Source organism: Medicago sativa, chromosome 4 (genome assembly GCF_051527215.1).
Source record: "Medicago sativa cultivar Bolivia chromosome 4, Bolivia_mono, whole genome shotgun sequence".
NCBI lineage: Eukaryota > Viridiplantae > Streptophyta > Magnoliopsida > Fabales > Fabaceae > Medicago > Medicago sativa.
This window is the reverse complement of record NC_140752.1, coordinates 85,879,751-85,894,448: the sequence shown is the minus strand read 5'-3', so window position 1 is coordinate 85,894,448 and position 14,698 is coordinate 85,879,751. Positions and strand designations below refer to the sequence as shown.

General features: G+C 28.5%; 1 long non-coding RNA gene across 1 annotated transcript; it reads right to left on the bottom strand.

The window, feature by feature from the left end:
• Positions 1–478: 478 nt before the first annotated feature.
• Positions 479–1,130, bottom strand: LOC146933085 (uncharacterized). The gene is made up of 2 exons (XR_015008416.1): positions 955–1,130; positions 479–742 (listed from the first exon to the last, which is right to left on the bottom strand). It is a non-coding gene; the product is annotated as an uncharacterized LOC146933085 (long non-coding RNA).
• Positions 1,131–14,698: the final 13,568 nt, after the last annotated feature.

Genomic DNA, 14,698 nt, shown 5'->3' with positions numbered 1-14,698 from the left:
CAAGTAAAAATTAATAAGAAAATATCTTTGATTATTACTTCTTTTTTATTTTAAATAAAGGACCTTCAGTTTTCTATTAAATGGAATATTCAGATTTTTTTTTTCTATAAAATTTATAGATTTTATTTTGAGTAAACAGATAGATAGTTTTTCCTTAAGGATTTTTATTTTTAAGTATTGTTATAAACAATTTTTTTCCAAAATACAAAACACAAACGGGAGGAGTAAACTCATGAAAATCTTCAATTTGTTTAGAATTACATAACTAAATTATGTATAATATAAAACTTCTTTACATAAACCTTTATTCAAAAGGTAACATATCCAAATAACAAAAATTATATTGTATTTTCATAAGGACAACCATTTGTTACAGATCTAAAAAATGTACACAGATCCAACAGAAGCATATCTTAAAAAAAGTGTCCAATGAAAAAATATATTGTGCTGTATACAAAATTAACCAAAAAAACACAAATGAGATTTAATAATGTTTTTTGATTGTTCTTAAAAGTTTGAAACAAACTACATGTGTTCATAAATAAATAAATAGTGATCCAGATCTTAACAAAGAAAACTCACTGAAAAACAAATAAATAGTAATAGATGATGTCTCTGCAAAACGAACACCGGCGAGGCGACAATGATTTCCGACGTAGTGGTTGTTTGTAAAATTAGTCCAATGGTCATTATTTTTGTGGGTTTTGGTGCTGAAGTTTAAAGGAATAGCACAATTGATTTGCTTTTTTAAAAGGGAAATGTTAACTTGTGCCCTAATGTTAACTTGTGCCCTCAGGGCACAAGTTAATGATTTAAAATAGAAATATTTTATTGTAATTAATGCATTTGACTTTAACTTTTTTACTTTTCAATAATTGAATGCACAAAATTTAAGAAAATGTTTCCATTTTTGGGTTGCTTAACATGTGCCCTAAGGGCACAAGTTAACATGACCCTTTTTAAAAAGGGGGACCATGGTGGCCATAATAGATGAAGGGTATAAAATTTAAATTTACCAATCTACAAATAATTCAAATAGTTTTGTAGAGGAGAATGAAGGAATAAAAATGACTGTTTTGTTTTTGGTTTTGGATAAAAAAAAAAAAAAGAGAGAAGGTGGTTGGTGGATGAGGAGTGTTTGAGTTGAGAGAAGAAGAAGAATAGATCGCATGGTTGAGCTGCCAGGGTTAGGAAAAAGAGAAATGATATTTTGACAACCATTTTTTGACAACTTTTGGACAACTTTCTCTCTCATACTCACATGATGTTGTTATCCTCTCTCTTCCTTTTTCTCTCTCCATTGTTTTTGACCAATAAGAAGTGAGAAAAACAAGGTTGTCAACAAAGTTGTCATCAAATGGATGTCAAAATATCATTACTCTAGGAAAAAATAAGGGGAAGTTATTATGTGGGTTGGGCGGGTATGGATTATGTGTGGGTTGGGCCTTTGAGCCCAATTAACATATATGTTTTAATTTATTTATTTTTACAGATTTTAATTTTTTTAGTAACTGGTTTTTTATTTCTATTTTTTTCAGAAATTTTTTATTTCTATTTTATGTGTGAACTATATATTAATAAAATTATACGTTCCTTTTAGGGGAATATGTAAATATATGTTTATTTACGAAATTTAATATGAATTTATATTAATAAAATATATCTAAATATATGTTTTTTAACGGGAATACGTGAGTATATGTTTATTTACGAAATCTTATGTGAACTATGTATTAATAATATATATGTTTAAGGGCATATGTAATATTATTTGAATTATATCTTTATAAAATATAGGCGAGTATATGTTTATGAAAATAATCAGTTAAAATTATTTTTACGGGACCCATGAGAATGATTAGTTAAAATGATTGTATTTGAAAATCGTTGACATATTGTGAGTATATGTATTTTTACGAGTATATGTTAGCATATGCTTATTTATGAAATTTAATGTGAACTATATGTTCCTTTTCAAAAACAAAATGTGAACTATATATTAATAAAAATATACGTGAGTGTACTTTTTTTTACGGGAATACGTCGGTGTATGTTTATTTATGAAAAAAAATTAATGTGAACTATATATTAATAAAATACATGTCGATGTATGAACTATATATTAATAAAAAAAAAATGAGTATATGTTTGTTTTGCGGGAATATGTTGGTATATATATTAATAAAATACATGTCGGTGTATGAACTATATATTAATAAAATAAATACGAGTATATGTTTGTTTTACGGGAATATGTTGGTATATTTTTATTTCTGAAATTTAATGGGAACTATATATTGATAAAATATATGTGAGTGTATGAACTATATATTAACAAAAATGTATCTCGGCATATGTTTTTTTTATGGGAATATGTTAATATATGTTTATTTATGAAATGTATTTTATGACAACACTATTATATAATACATTAATTATGATTTGTCACGGGACACATACTAGTATTTTTCATATTATTTTTCACACTGAAACATATTAGTGAATAAAATCTATGATTATTTTCTTTCAAAAAAAAAAAATCTATGATTATTTATTTTGATTTATTAGCTTTTTTAATATCGTCGATACTAAAATGAGAGCAATGTTATAATACATTATTATTTTTTTTTTGTGGTGGCCTGAGTTTGAACCCCGGACCATGCATATATTATGCATTGTCCCAACCAACTGAGCTTAGCTCACGAGGACATAATACATCATGATTAATCACACTTCAATTTTTTACGTTCTAAAAAAACTCATTGGACTGTACAATTGTAACACGGAACCCATATTAGTAACTAAAACGAGTGACCAATTTTAATTAGGATTTTTTAATATCATCAACATAACTTTTTTTAAAGAATCATCAACATAAAAATGAAAATAATATTATATAATATATTAACTCTGATTTTTCATATTTCAATTCTAAAAGTTGTTTTTCATGCTTCTTACTTCAAACACGGGAGTGAAGTTGAATGCAAAGTAATGAAGAAGGTTGTATATGGATAGAGAACAACCAAATTCAAAACGGAATGACAATTGTTCTGCCATTTAAATGGTTTTAAAGAAGGTGATGAACTGAGGTTTACCTTTGTTAACATAGCAAGATCAAATGTGAACAAAGTGTGGAAGATTTAGGATTTCTTATTTTAGTGTAGCTTAATGTCATATGTGTGTCCTACTGAAGTCATTGTTTTTTCAATTCGTGTCATGTCCTTTAATGTTTATTTCCAATGTTATTGAACTATCCCTTAACTTTCAATTGTTCACTAGATGTTTGTCTACGTAATAGTTTATCAAAGTTTCCCTTCATTAATTGCAATTTATTTTTTATTTTCGTTTCCTATAAATTACTACAACTGTAAAAATTGGAAGTGGATGAAGAACATTCTGCTCATGCAATCGCATTGCTCCTGGAACCAGTGGCGGAGCCCTTCATGGGCTGAGGTGGGCCACGGCCCACCCCCAAAAATTAAAAAATCAACGATTATAGGTCTACTTTGCGAGATTTTATACAATTTTGTGTCAGTTTTAGGTTTCGGTTGATCCAAATTCCCGTAAAGTGGTGTAGTGGCTCACCCAAAAAATTTAAATAATTCAATTATAGGTCTATTTTGCGAGATTTTATACAATTTTATGTCGATTTTAGGTTTTGGTTGATCCAAAAATAAAACTCCTTTACACGGTAAATTTGCACATGAAATAATTGGTCACTTGAATGGATAAAAAATAATTTGGCCCACCCGCAGAATATTTTCTAGCTCCGCCACTGCCTGGAACTCATTTAGAATTCAAGTGTGATCCTCTAATGGTAAAAAACATCGCTTAAATTATCTAGACGATACTAAAAAATTCTACAATTCCTATTACTATATTTCTTCTGCATCTACTTCTATCAAATACTAGCAACAGACCCGTGCTAAGCACGGGGCCCGTGCTCCGCACGAGCTGATTCTTAAATTGCGATTTATGCGTCAAAACTCATTTACAATATTATTCACATTGAGAAATAAGAAAAAAATTAATTATAAAAATGAAGATAATAATAAAAATATTGAAATAGTTGTTATTAAATAATATAAAGTGGTAGACCAAAAATATGTGAAAATATTATAAATAATAAAATCACAATAATGATAACGGGGGCGTTAATAAGCCCCATGATTTTTATATATCATTGAAAAATATTTATAATTTTTTAGTATTTTTTTATTTTTATATGAATTTATAAACAATAAATATGAATTTAAAACCCAAACTGACTCAAAGAGGGGAAAAACCCGTCAACTTGAGTTTGGTTCGGATGGATACTCGCGGGTATGGGTTTTGTTGTCATGCCTAGATACAATACATAAAAAAAAATCAATTTAACTAATTAATATGTGACCGGTTGTTGTCCCATGTATGATTTGTACAACAATATTAGTTAGTGTCTAATTAATTAGAGAGCAACGTTTGTCTTGTGTTTTTTTTTATAGTCATTCTTTAAAAGGATATAATGATTAATAATGAATAACGATTAAAAATAATAATTTTATAATATGACATTAAGATAAACAAAAAAAAAACGTATGAAAATCATTTATACAAAAGAAGTAATCTTGAAGATGTGTATTTTTATGTAAAGTAGTTGTATTTCTCATAATAAACACTAACCCAGTGTATTATTTTCCCTGAAAAAAAAACCCGTGTATAATTTATAAATGAGAAAGATTTTGTAACTCTCCCAAATTATGTTATTTCTGATCATTCAATTGGATATAATTGAATAAATTTATATGTAAAAATATGTATCAGTGAGAAATAATCCTATGCTTTTTTGTCAAAAAAAAGTCATGTGCTTTTTTCTTTTTTATTTACTCTTTTTTTCCCGTGTTTTTTTAAGTATCAGTATAAAATGTATTTATTAATGTTTTTTTATTAGAAACACACGATGAGATAAAATCACATGTACGTCATAAAGTTTATTTTTAGTAAATTTAAATTAAATATATGACGAATTTGTTACGAATTAAAAAAACGACATTCAATAATTTATAGATTTTTTTATCATGATAAAAAACACCTCTTTGTAAAAAACAATTCTGGACCCGTTTTGTTACTAATAAATAAAATTGATTTTGATATTTATTAATTAAGAGAATTTATAAAAACAAATCACGATTTATTTTGTTTGGTTATTGTAATTAAAATCACATGTTCTAAATAATTTAATTTGTTTGGATGCAACTATAAAAAATAGTTTTTTTGTTACAAAATTACATCAACTTTAATAATTAGAGAAAGATTAACTTTAATAATTAGAGAAAGATAATAGATTGTAAATTGTTTTTAACTCTTTAGATATTTAGAAGTTGAATTATTGAAAAATTTATTTTGATTGGGATTGAAATTAAGTTTGTTTGTTCTTTTAAAAAGATTAAGTTAGAGTGTTTTATCTTTTTTTTTTCAAGTGTGTTTGTTTTAATTTGTTTTTAAGAGAGAAAATATAGGAGGAGTTTGAAGCAAAAGACACAAAATGATATAATTTTGATGACAACTCAAAAAATTAAGAAGGGGTAAGATTGTATTTTTGGTACATATTAAGTTTCATAATTAGAGAATAGATAATTAGAAAATAAAAGATTAAGTTTGTTTGTTATTTAAAAAAAGATTAAGTTAGTGTTTTTTATGGAATGAGTTTGTTTTAATTTGTTTTTTAAAAGAGAAAAAATAGAGGGATGTTGAAGTAAAAGACACAAGGATATAATTTTGTTGACGTGTCAAAAAATTAAAAAGGGGTAAGATTGTATTTTTGGTAGACATTAAGTTTTATAATTAGAGAATAGATTTTCCTATGTATTCCTTAAAATCAATTAATACCGCCTTTTCTTTTAACGTTTCACTTACTATCATATTTATACAACTAATTACACTTACATAATATAATTACTACCGACAATAATTATTAATATTATTATTTAAATACATTTTATTTTTTAAGTACAAAGAAAATTAAATTGACTTTTCCAACGCAGCCGCGCTACCCGTGCTGTAGCACGGGTATCTCGACTAGTTGAGTGTGAAAAAAGAATCATAGGCAATCAACTACGTAGTAATTTCTGGTATTGAGTAAAAAAAGCAAAACATATGATTGGATTGGAAATCATTTAATATTTTGACCCATAAATTAATAAGTACAAGTATCATAGTTAAGATAAAAAAAATTAATATTTATATTTTAAAATTACCATTTACATGTTAATTAAATTAGGAACTAGTTTGCACATTGATTTTGTTACTTGTGATAACAACTTACTTTTAGCAGACATTTTTTAACCCATTTTTTTATCGGTTAAAATTTATAGGAACTCTATCAAATTTTTGTGGAACCGATATATTTTAGTAGGTTTCATTTAAATTTCAATGAATTAGAAATAGTTTGTTAAGGATTGTTTGTTGGTAAATTTATTTCTAGTACTCCTAGTATAAAGTAGTGTTATCAACATTCACTCTAACACTTTATTCAATACTTGTTTTCTAGTTGACGAAATCTACAAAGAAACTCATCATTCTTTGAAGGGTCTCCATCTACTTATATATATAAGAAAGGAAATGCCCCTTGAAATTACCAATTTGCCCCTATGAGGGGCATTTTGGTAATTCAATTATTGGAAGTGGTTTTTTTTTTTTAAGGTTTGGCTTATGAATTTCCATTTTTGCCCCTAACCAATTTTTTTAATTATTTTCTTATTTTTATATTTTTAATAACATTTAATTATTTTCCAATTTTTATATTTTTAACTATTTTTCAATTTTTCCTCCCAAATTCAATTGCTTCTACATTGCCGTTGTGGAAGATTAAGGTATCGTTTGACCCGACTTTTTTCAAACTTCTCTACATTTTTAAGGAGAAGTTAGGCCGAATACAATATCAATTAAGTACTTACTAAAAAAAGTACTTTTTTTGAACGCATAAAATTGAATGGAATGAGCTTTGACCAGAAGCTGTTGAATGTTACTTTAAAAAACTACTTCTCGACCAGTTTTTTTTTTTTTTAAGGTTTGGCCTATGAATTTCCATTTTTGCCCCTAACCAATTTTTTTAATTATTTTCTTATTTTTATATTTTTAATAACATTTAATTATTTTCCAATTTTTATATTTTTAACTATTTTTCAATTTTTTCTCCCAAATTCAATTGCTTCTACATTGCCTTTGTGGGAGATTAAGGTATCGTTTGACCCGACTTTTTTCAAACTTCTCTACATTTTTAAGGAGAAGTTAGGCCGAATACAATATCAATTAATTACTTACTAAAAAAAGTACTTTTTTTGAACGCATAAAATTGAATGGAATGAGCTTTGACCAAAAGCTGTTGAATGTTACTTTAAAAAACTACTTCTCGACAATTTATTTCACAAGCACCTCTTTTCAACTCACGCCGGGAACTTTTTCTTTTTTTTTTAATATTATATTTCATTATGTTTTTTTCTTCCATTTAACTTTTTTTTAACCGTTCCATTAATTTTTTAAGGAGATTCCATTTAATTTTATTACCTTTTTTTCAAAGGAATTTTATTATCTTTTTATCACTTATATATTTAATTTCAATATCGTTTAATCATCACAATCTCACAAATATTTTTATTCACGATGTCATTTAATGATCCCAAATATTTTTATCTCCTTTCTTCAACCTCGCGAATATATACACACATTAACGTTTAGAGTAATATTTTATGTCCGTCTGTCTGTTTTTTTGTTACGCTAATGCATGTAATTTTTTTAGTGTTGCTTGGTTGAGTGCTACCTCACCAATTTTTTTAACTATATTCCAATTTTTATATTTTTAAAAACTTTTAACTATTTTACGATTTTTTATTTTTAACTATTTAAAACTAAGTTGATGGTTCATGGTTTTTAAGGTTTATATTTTGACATATTATAATGATTCACAATTATCCGTCATTTTACCATCTATCCTTTCAATGTAATCTTTCAGACTGAATATTACTAAGCATATGTGAAGAGACTGAATATTGCTCAGTTGATATTACTTTTTTGATGTCAAAGAGATTTTTTATTTTTTAACGGTCAAAATATTAATAACCAAGTTCCTACACAAGACGCTAAAGAGTTTAATGTGTTTCTTTCGTTCATTTTGTGTCATGTAAATATTGGTGTTAATCCCTTTTTGGTAACTCTATGACAGTAGCGCTCACTTTTATAATTTTAACTATTATGTAATTTATGTTGTTTTCCTGCTCTTGATAAAGCTTTCATAAATATTTTGATAAAGTTTTTTAATTTTTGTGCAATATTCATTAATTTGTTCATTTTTCCTTCTGAACAATTTTTTTACAAAATACGTTACTGAACCCCATGCCTTAAACCATGCATCACAAATATTTGGATTATGCGAACTTCATTATCAAATTTACTAAGAATGGTAATATTCCGTAATTTGAACATCTCTCCTTTAAAACAAGTTTTTAAAAGTGCGTATAATTCACATGAAAGGACTCGATACTAAATTGCAGTTAATATCTGCCTTTGTTGTAGATCATGTGAAATGATTTATATACGTTGAAAATGAAAGGCAAAATGATATAAATCAAGTAGAGAGACATTCAACTATCTGTCTGATTCAGAAGTTTGTTCACCTGAAAGGAATGGATACTAAATTGCAGTTACTATCTACCTTTGTTGTAGATCATGTGAAAGGATTTATATACGTGGTACTAAATTGCAGTTAATATCTGCCTTTGCTAGGGGTGGCAAAAATACCCATGCCCATGGGTACCCGTGGGTAAAATCCGTCACGGGTATGGAGCGGGTAGCTAAACTGGTATCCGCGGGTATAATAAACGGGTATTTGACTACCCATTATTATATGGACATAGACACGGATTGGATTGTATCCATACCTATGGGTACCCATACCCGATAATAAATTAAGTAAATTATTAATATATCTTTATATATCATATCTTATTACTTAAAGTTGGTACCTTATTGAAGAAAATTTTACCGCCCACCTAAAAATCCTCAATAATAACCTATTTTTATTTTAATTTTTTTTAATTCATCTTATTAAGTTCACCATTTCTACTTCATTTACATCATAAAACATATAGATTATATAAGAATCATGAATTTTCTATGAATTATGTATGATTAATGAAATTTGAGTGGATTATGTATGGATGTTTAAAAGTTGAAGTTTTTTGGTAATTAAAAAAAGTTATTATTTGTACCAAAAAATAAATAAATTCAAAACTCCATGGGTACCCATGGATACCTCAATACCCACGGGTACCGGTATAGTGAGTACCCACGAGGATACGGGGCGGGCACGGGTATCATATTATCCGTACCCATGGGTATCCATTGACATCCCTAGCCTTTGCTGTAGATAATGTGAAAAGATTTATATACGTTGAAGCTAAAACACAAAATGATATAAATTAGGTAGAGAGGCTTTCAGTTATCTATCTGATGCAGAAGTTTGTTCGCCTGAAAGAACTGGATACTAAATTGCAGTTACTGTCTTTGCTGTAGATCATGTGAAATGATTTATATATGTTGAAGCTGAAAGTCAAAATGATATAAATCAGGCAGCTTTGGTAATAGGGTTTTCATTAGTTTATAGATAGATATCAATTATTACTGGAAAAGTGTTTCTACCGCTGACAAAATATGTTTTCATTTGTTACTTGTGATCAAACCATTTTAAAGATTTAATTTTGTAATCCGTAATGCAAGAGTACTCTAAATATTGTCTTATGGTTTATAATTATCTGTCATTTCACAATCTATCCTTCCAATATAATATTTTGTCAAATACGTTACTGAACCCCCGTGCGAAGCACGGGTTTGTAACTAGTTACCAAATACAACTTGACTCGTACAAATTCCGTCAAAAAAACACTTGATTTATTCAAAGAATGAATACTAATTTTATTGAAATAAACCAAACAATTGCGAACTTACGAGGAATAGTTGAAGAGATCTATGATCGAAACTATTGGAAAACAACGTCCCCTAGTCCATGCGTGGATTAAAGACCTATAAAATAAAATATAAATAAAGAAGAAATGTTTAATATAAAATTGTCGCCAAATTCATTTTGATCCTTAGAATAATAAACCGGTTCAATTTGTCACTGAACCAATTTCTTTCAGTAAACCGTCCCTCAAATTATTACATGGATGTTAAGTTATTGGTGTTTCATTTATAATATCGGTTAACAAAAAATAAGGACAATTTAGTCCCTCAGACAAAAAATATGGAACTCGGATTAGTCCCCGAGAAGAAAAAATATCTATTTTTTATTTTTTATTTTTTTTTGGTCTAGAAAATATCTATTTTTTTTTGGTAGATAGAAAATATCTATTTTTAATATCTTACAAAAATAAATCGGATCAATATGGTAAATGAATCAATATATTTTTTGACTTCATGCGGTTATATTATACGAAGCCCTTCTTCTTCGGTACCACCACCTACTTCTTCAACATTTGTGAACTCTATATAAATCCGACAACCAACACCCCTCAATTTCTTCCTCCATAAAATAAAAACGTTTGAGCAAACAAAAAAGAGTTTAAATAGAAAGACTAAACCTTGGGGAAAGTGAACCAAATATAACTTGGTTTTAACTATCAATTGATCTTCTTGTCAAAAAAAACTATCAATTGATCTTTTCACTAAATAGCCTTGATTAACTTGGTTTTAACTATAAATAAAAAAGACTAAACCTTAGGGAAAGTGAAACCAAAATTCACATGAAATGACAACATATATTCAAATGGGAGTACCCGATTTTTTATTTTTTTTATGCATGAGAGTACATGGTATGGCAATATGAGGTTAGGAAATGACTTAATTCTGCCATCATAGATATCTTTATTAGAAGACATTTATTTATTATTTACACATGAGGTAGATACATTATCTAGAGCAAACTTCGATCAACTAACAGCATTTTGAAGAGAATAAGGATGCATGGTAGTGGTACTATATGCATTTCTTTTTCTTTGCTCTTTAACAAAGACCGCTTCTGTTTGATTGGGTCATTAATTTGGTTTTTACATATTTAGATGGCTGAAGTACTAATTAATTAATATATTCAATTTAATGAAAAATGATACTACTATCATTGTAGTTGTAGCATATGATAACAATTTATAATATTATATTCGGCTACTATGGTAAACATCTGCAGTAGCTCACAAGGTTAATTTCACAAATCTGAAATTGAAATTCCGGGTACGATTCCCGGCTGCCGGGTACGATTCCCGGCTGCTGAAAATCCATTTTTGGTAGTATTAACTAATATTATATTTTGAAGGGCTCTGCAATAATCTCAAATTTCCTCAAAGCAGCAGGCAGCAGCTGCAGTTCTGCCTAGTTCATCGACAACTATCACTCCTAATACCCTTATTTGAATTTCATTTTATATTATTAATATTAATAACATTGGCGAAAAATTATTTTCGTCTTTTATCTCTTTTTATTGCGCTGTCGTTTGCAAATTTCTAGATATATTTTTATAAAACTTCGAATTTGATTAAAGGTATATATAGTAGATGTTTGTGAATTTTAAATTATAACAAACCTAACAAACTATATTTATCATTTTCAATGACATCAATAATATAACAAATACAAAATATAAATTCTTATCTTTTTTAATTACATTAACAATATAAATAAAATGTGTTCGAGAGTATAATTAAAATAACAAAAAATACCAACAAAATTTTTCCTATTCTCTATAGATAGATGTATAGTGCTTCCCCTCGACCTAACTTATTTTGGTTTTAAAAGTAATTATTTTAAAATTAAAGCTAGATATGAGGGGATTAAAATATATATAATTGTTTGATAATAATGGTTATTGTTATTTTTTTGGCGTAAACGATTTTTTTTAGAGGAGCTTAAACGATAAATGTTTATTGAATGATAAAATCTGATTTAAATAATAATAAAATAGACTAAATTATCAAATGTCGCCTACTTTAATCGAATAAAATCTCAACAACTTTTTCATTTTATTTTATTATTACAAAAATAAAACGATATTCATTCAAATTGACAGTGTATATTAAACAGAACAACATATTTAATATCACTAAAAACGAAAATGATGACTCTACAAACTCACATAACTCAAGCATACAACGGAAAAATGCTACAAATAATATGATAAAATCAAAGTAATCTGAATATCATGCCTCCAAATATGCAATGTTGATGCCCAAATAATCGATTGAACATGTAATTGTCTGAAATCGGTCTTTTTTTTTTGGTACAATCTGAAATTGGTCTTTTAATAAGAAACCAAACGAACATCACAACAAGATGGTCGGTCTTTTAATAAGAAACCACACGAACACCGCAACAAGATGATAAATCAAACAACATTGCACAAGACAACGAAATGACAAAGAAGAAAAAACCTAGATATATTTGAAAATCAATTACTTAGATTAAAATAAGGAGAAAAAGACGATAAGGGGTGATTTCAGGTAAAATTGACCCAAAACCATCCCCTTAATGAATAAATGAAAGAGAAAACCTAGAGATAGACAACTAGGGTCGGATTGTTGGAGATGGAAAGATGAAATAATTAAATGTTATTTTTATCTAATTTCTATTCATGAAAGATAAGCTCATTTTTTCATCATTATGGCATTTTTAAAAATATTATTTGGTCTAGCTTTTTCTAGAAAAATGCTTTCTAGAAAAATATTATGTGGCCTATAACATGTTTTATGCAAATACTAACTTGAGTGTCGGAGCGTGTGTTTGTGTTGAAGGTACCGTCGTCGCTCGCCCTAACCATCACTAGGAAACTCATCAAAGCATCTCCTTCACCGTATTCGGTCCTCCATCGCACGGGTATCGTAACCGATTCATCCATAAGCTCTATTCTCGAACAGATAAGTTATAATAGCCGCAAAAATTGTATTCTAAGTTAAGAAACATGTAAAGAGCATTTAAAGAAACGCATCTGAGTTTTTTCCAAAATAAAAATATGACATTTTTAATTTAATTTACATTATTGCCTAAATAAAATTATGTACATTTTATTATGCATATTTTTTTATAAAATTATATTGCTTAAATATACAAAAAAAAAAAAAAAATCGTAAAACATTTCCCGCAGGCACGGGTCTCAAACTAGTAAATTTACATAATCACGCGTCAGTTTGCTAAAATAAACTTCTAATGAATAAATAAATTGAAATTATAGCATTCCTGAAGGCCAAAAATGCTGTCTTGTTGCATCGGCTAAAAATCAAAGAATGATGGTGCAGCAACCAAAAAATTGCCTCTTTTCTTTGAGAGAGAAAAAAAAAATTGCCTCTTGTACAGCCTCAAAAAACGCAACAAAAATACAGCTGAGATAGAAATCGATGCATCCTTTTCACACCCTTTTGAATATTACATTGAATCATATTTTCATCAAACTCATAATTGATTCAAACTACAACATTGGTCATAGAAAACACAATCAGCAACCTATCTACAACGAGCCATTCAGTAACAGAGTAAACAATGTCTTGGCCAACTTTTATGGGCTCAAGGGAAGGAGAGACCAGGGAGACGTGGATTCCATCGAACTTGAAGGGTTGATGGTGGATCTCAGAATTGAGGCTAGCATTAAAACCTTTGGGTCTCAAACAACTAAAGACAAACAAACGAAACCAATTCAACAATAGTGTCAGGAAAAACAAAAGTGGATAAAGACTTCTTGTACGACGGTGGACGTTGGGGGTGAAGAACATGCAGCCGCACAAGAGACAAACGAAAAGTAAACTTGAGAAAATAGAAGAGTGAATAAAAAAAGGGTGTACAAATCACTTCATTATTGTAGTGTAAAAGGAAAAAAATAAATTTATATTATGTCCGATCAGGCTGGCGTTGGACGGGTTTCAAATCACTGAACCTGATATCTGACTCAAAGGAGACAACTTGGACAAAATGAAAACTAGTGTTACTTGGTTACCCAACCCAGTGTTTGTGGATCGGGTTAAATTGTGTAGAGCGGGATGACCCTACCCACATAGGATCCTATTAGTAAGTTGGAAAGTTTACATAACATGGCGATAAATGACTGTTACTACATAAGGGACTGACTACGGTCCCAAAATTATACTATCTTTAAGCAAGGGTCATTATTAGAGGTACCAGTAAAATATGCTACTTGCTTAACCAAAGCTTGTGTTGCTGCTTCATCTGAGTCTTCTATGATAGCTTGCATCTAGCATGCTATGGTTTCAATGTATAATCTAAGTTTTCCAGTCCTAGCTTCATTATTTGCAATTATAATATACACATATAATTAGTATTCCAAAGTCCAAATCTTGCAGAGCCTTGCCCCGTGCAGTTCAAACTAAAGTTTGGCTTACACTCTTCAACCACGTGAGTAAATTTTTATTACAAAGTTCTGATCCTAGTTGGACGGAATTGAACGTAAAATTGATATATAAAATCCAACCCAAAAGTTAATCTGAAAAAGACTGATCACACTGTCATATTTAAATAGAATATTTAGCAACTTACTATTTGATACTCTTCTCCCACCACACATTTAATATTTGAGCCTTATACCAAAATCATTCAATGAAACCTACATAATATTCACTCAGGGATAAAAAAAAATAAAAAAAAAGTGTGTTAATTGCACTTCTAATTTACT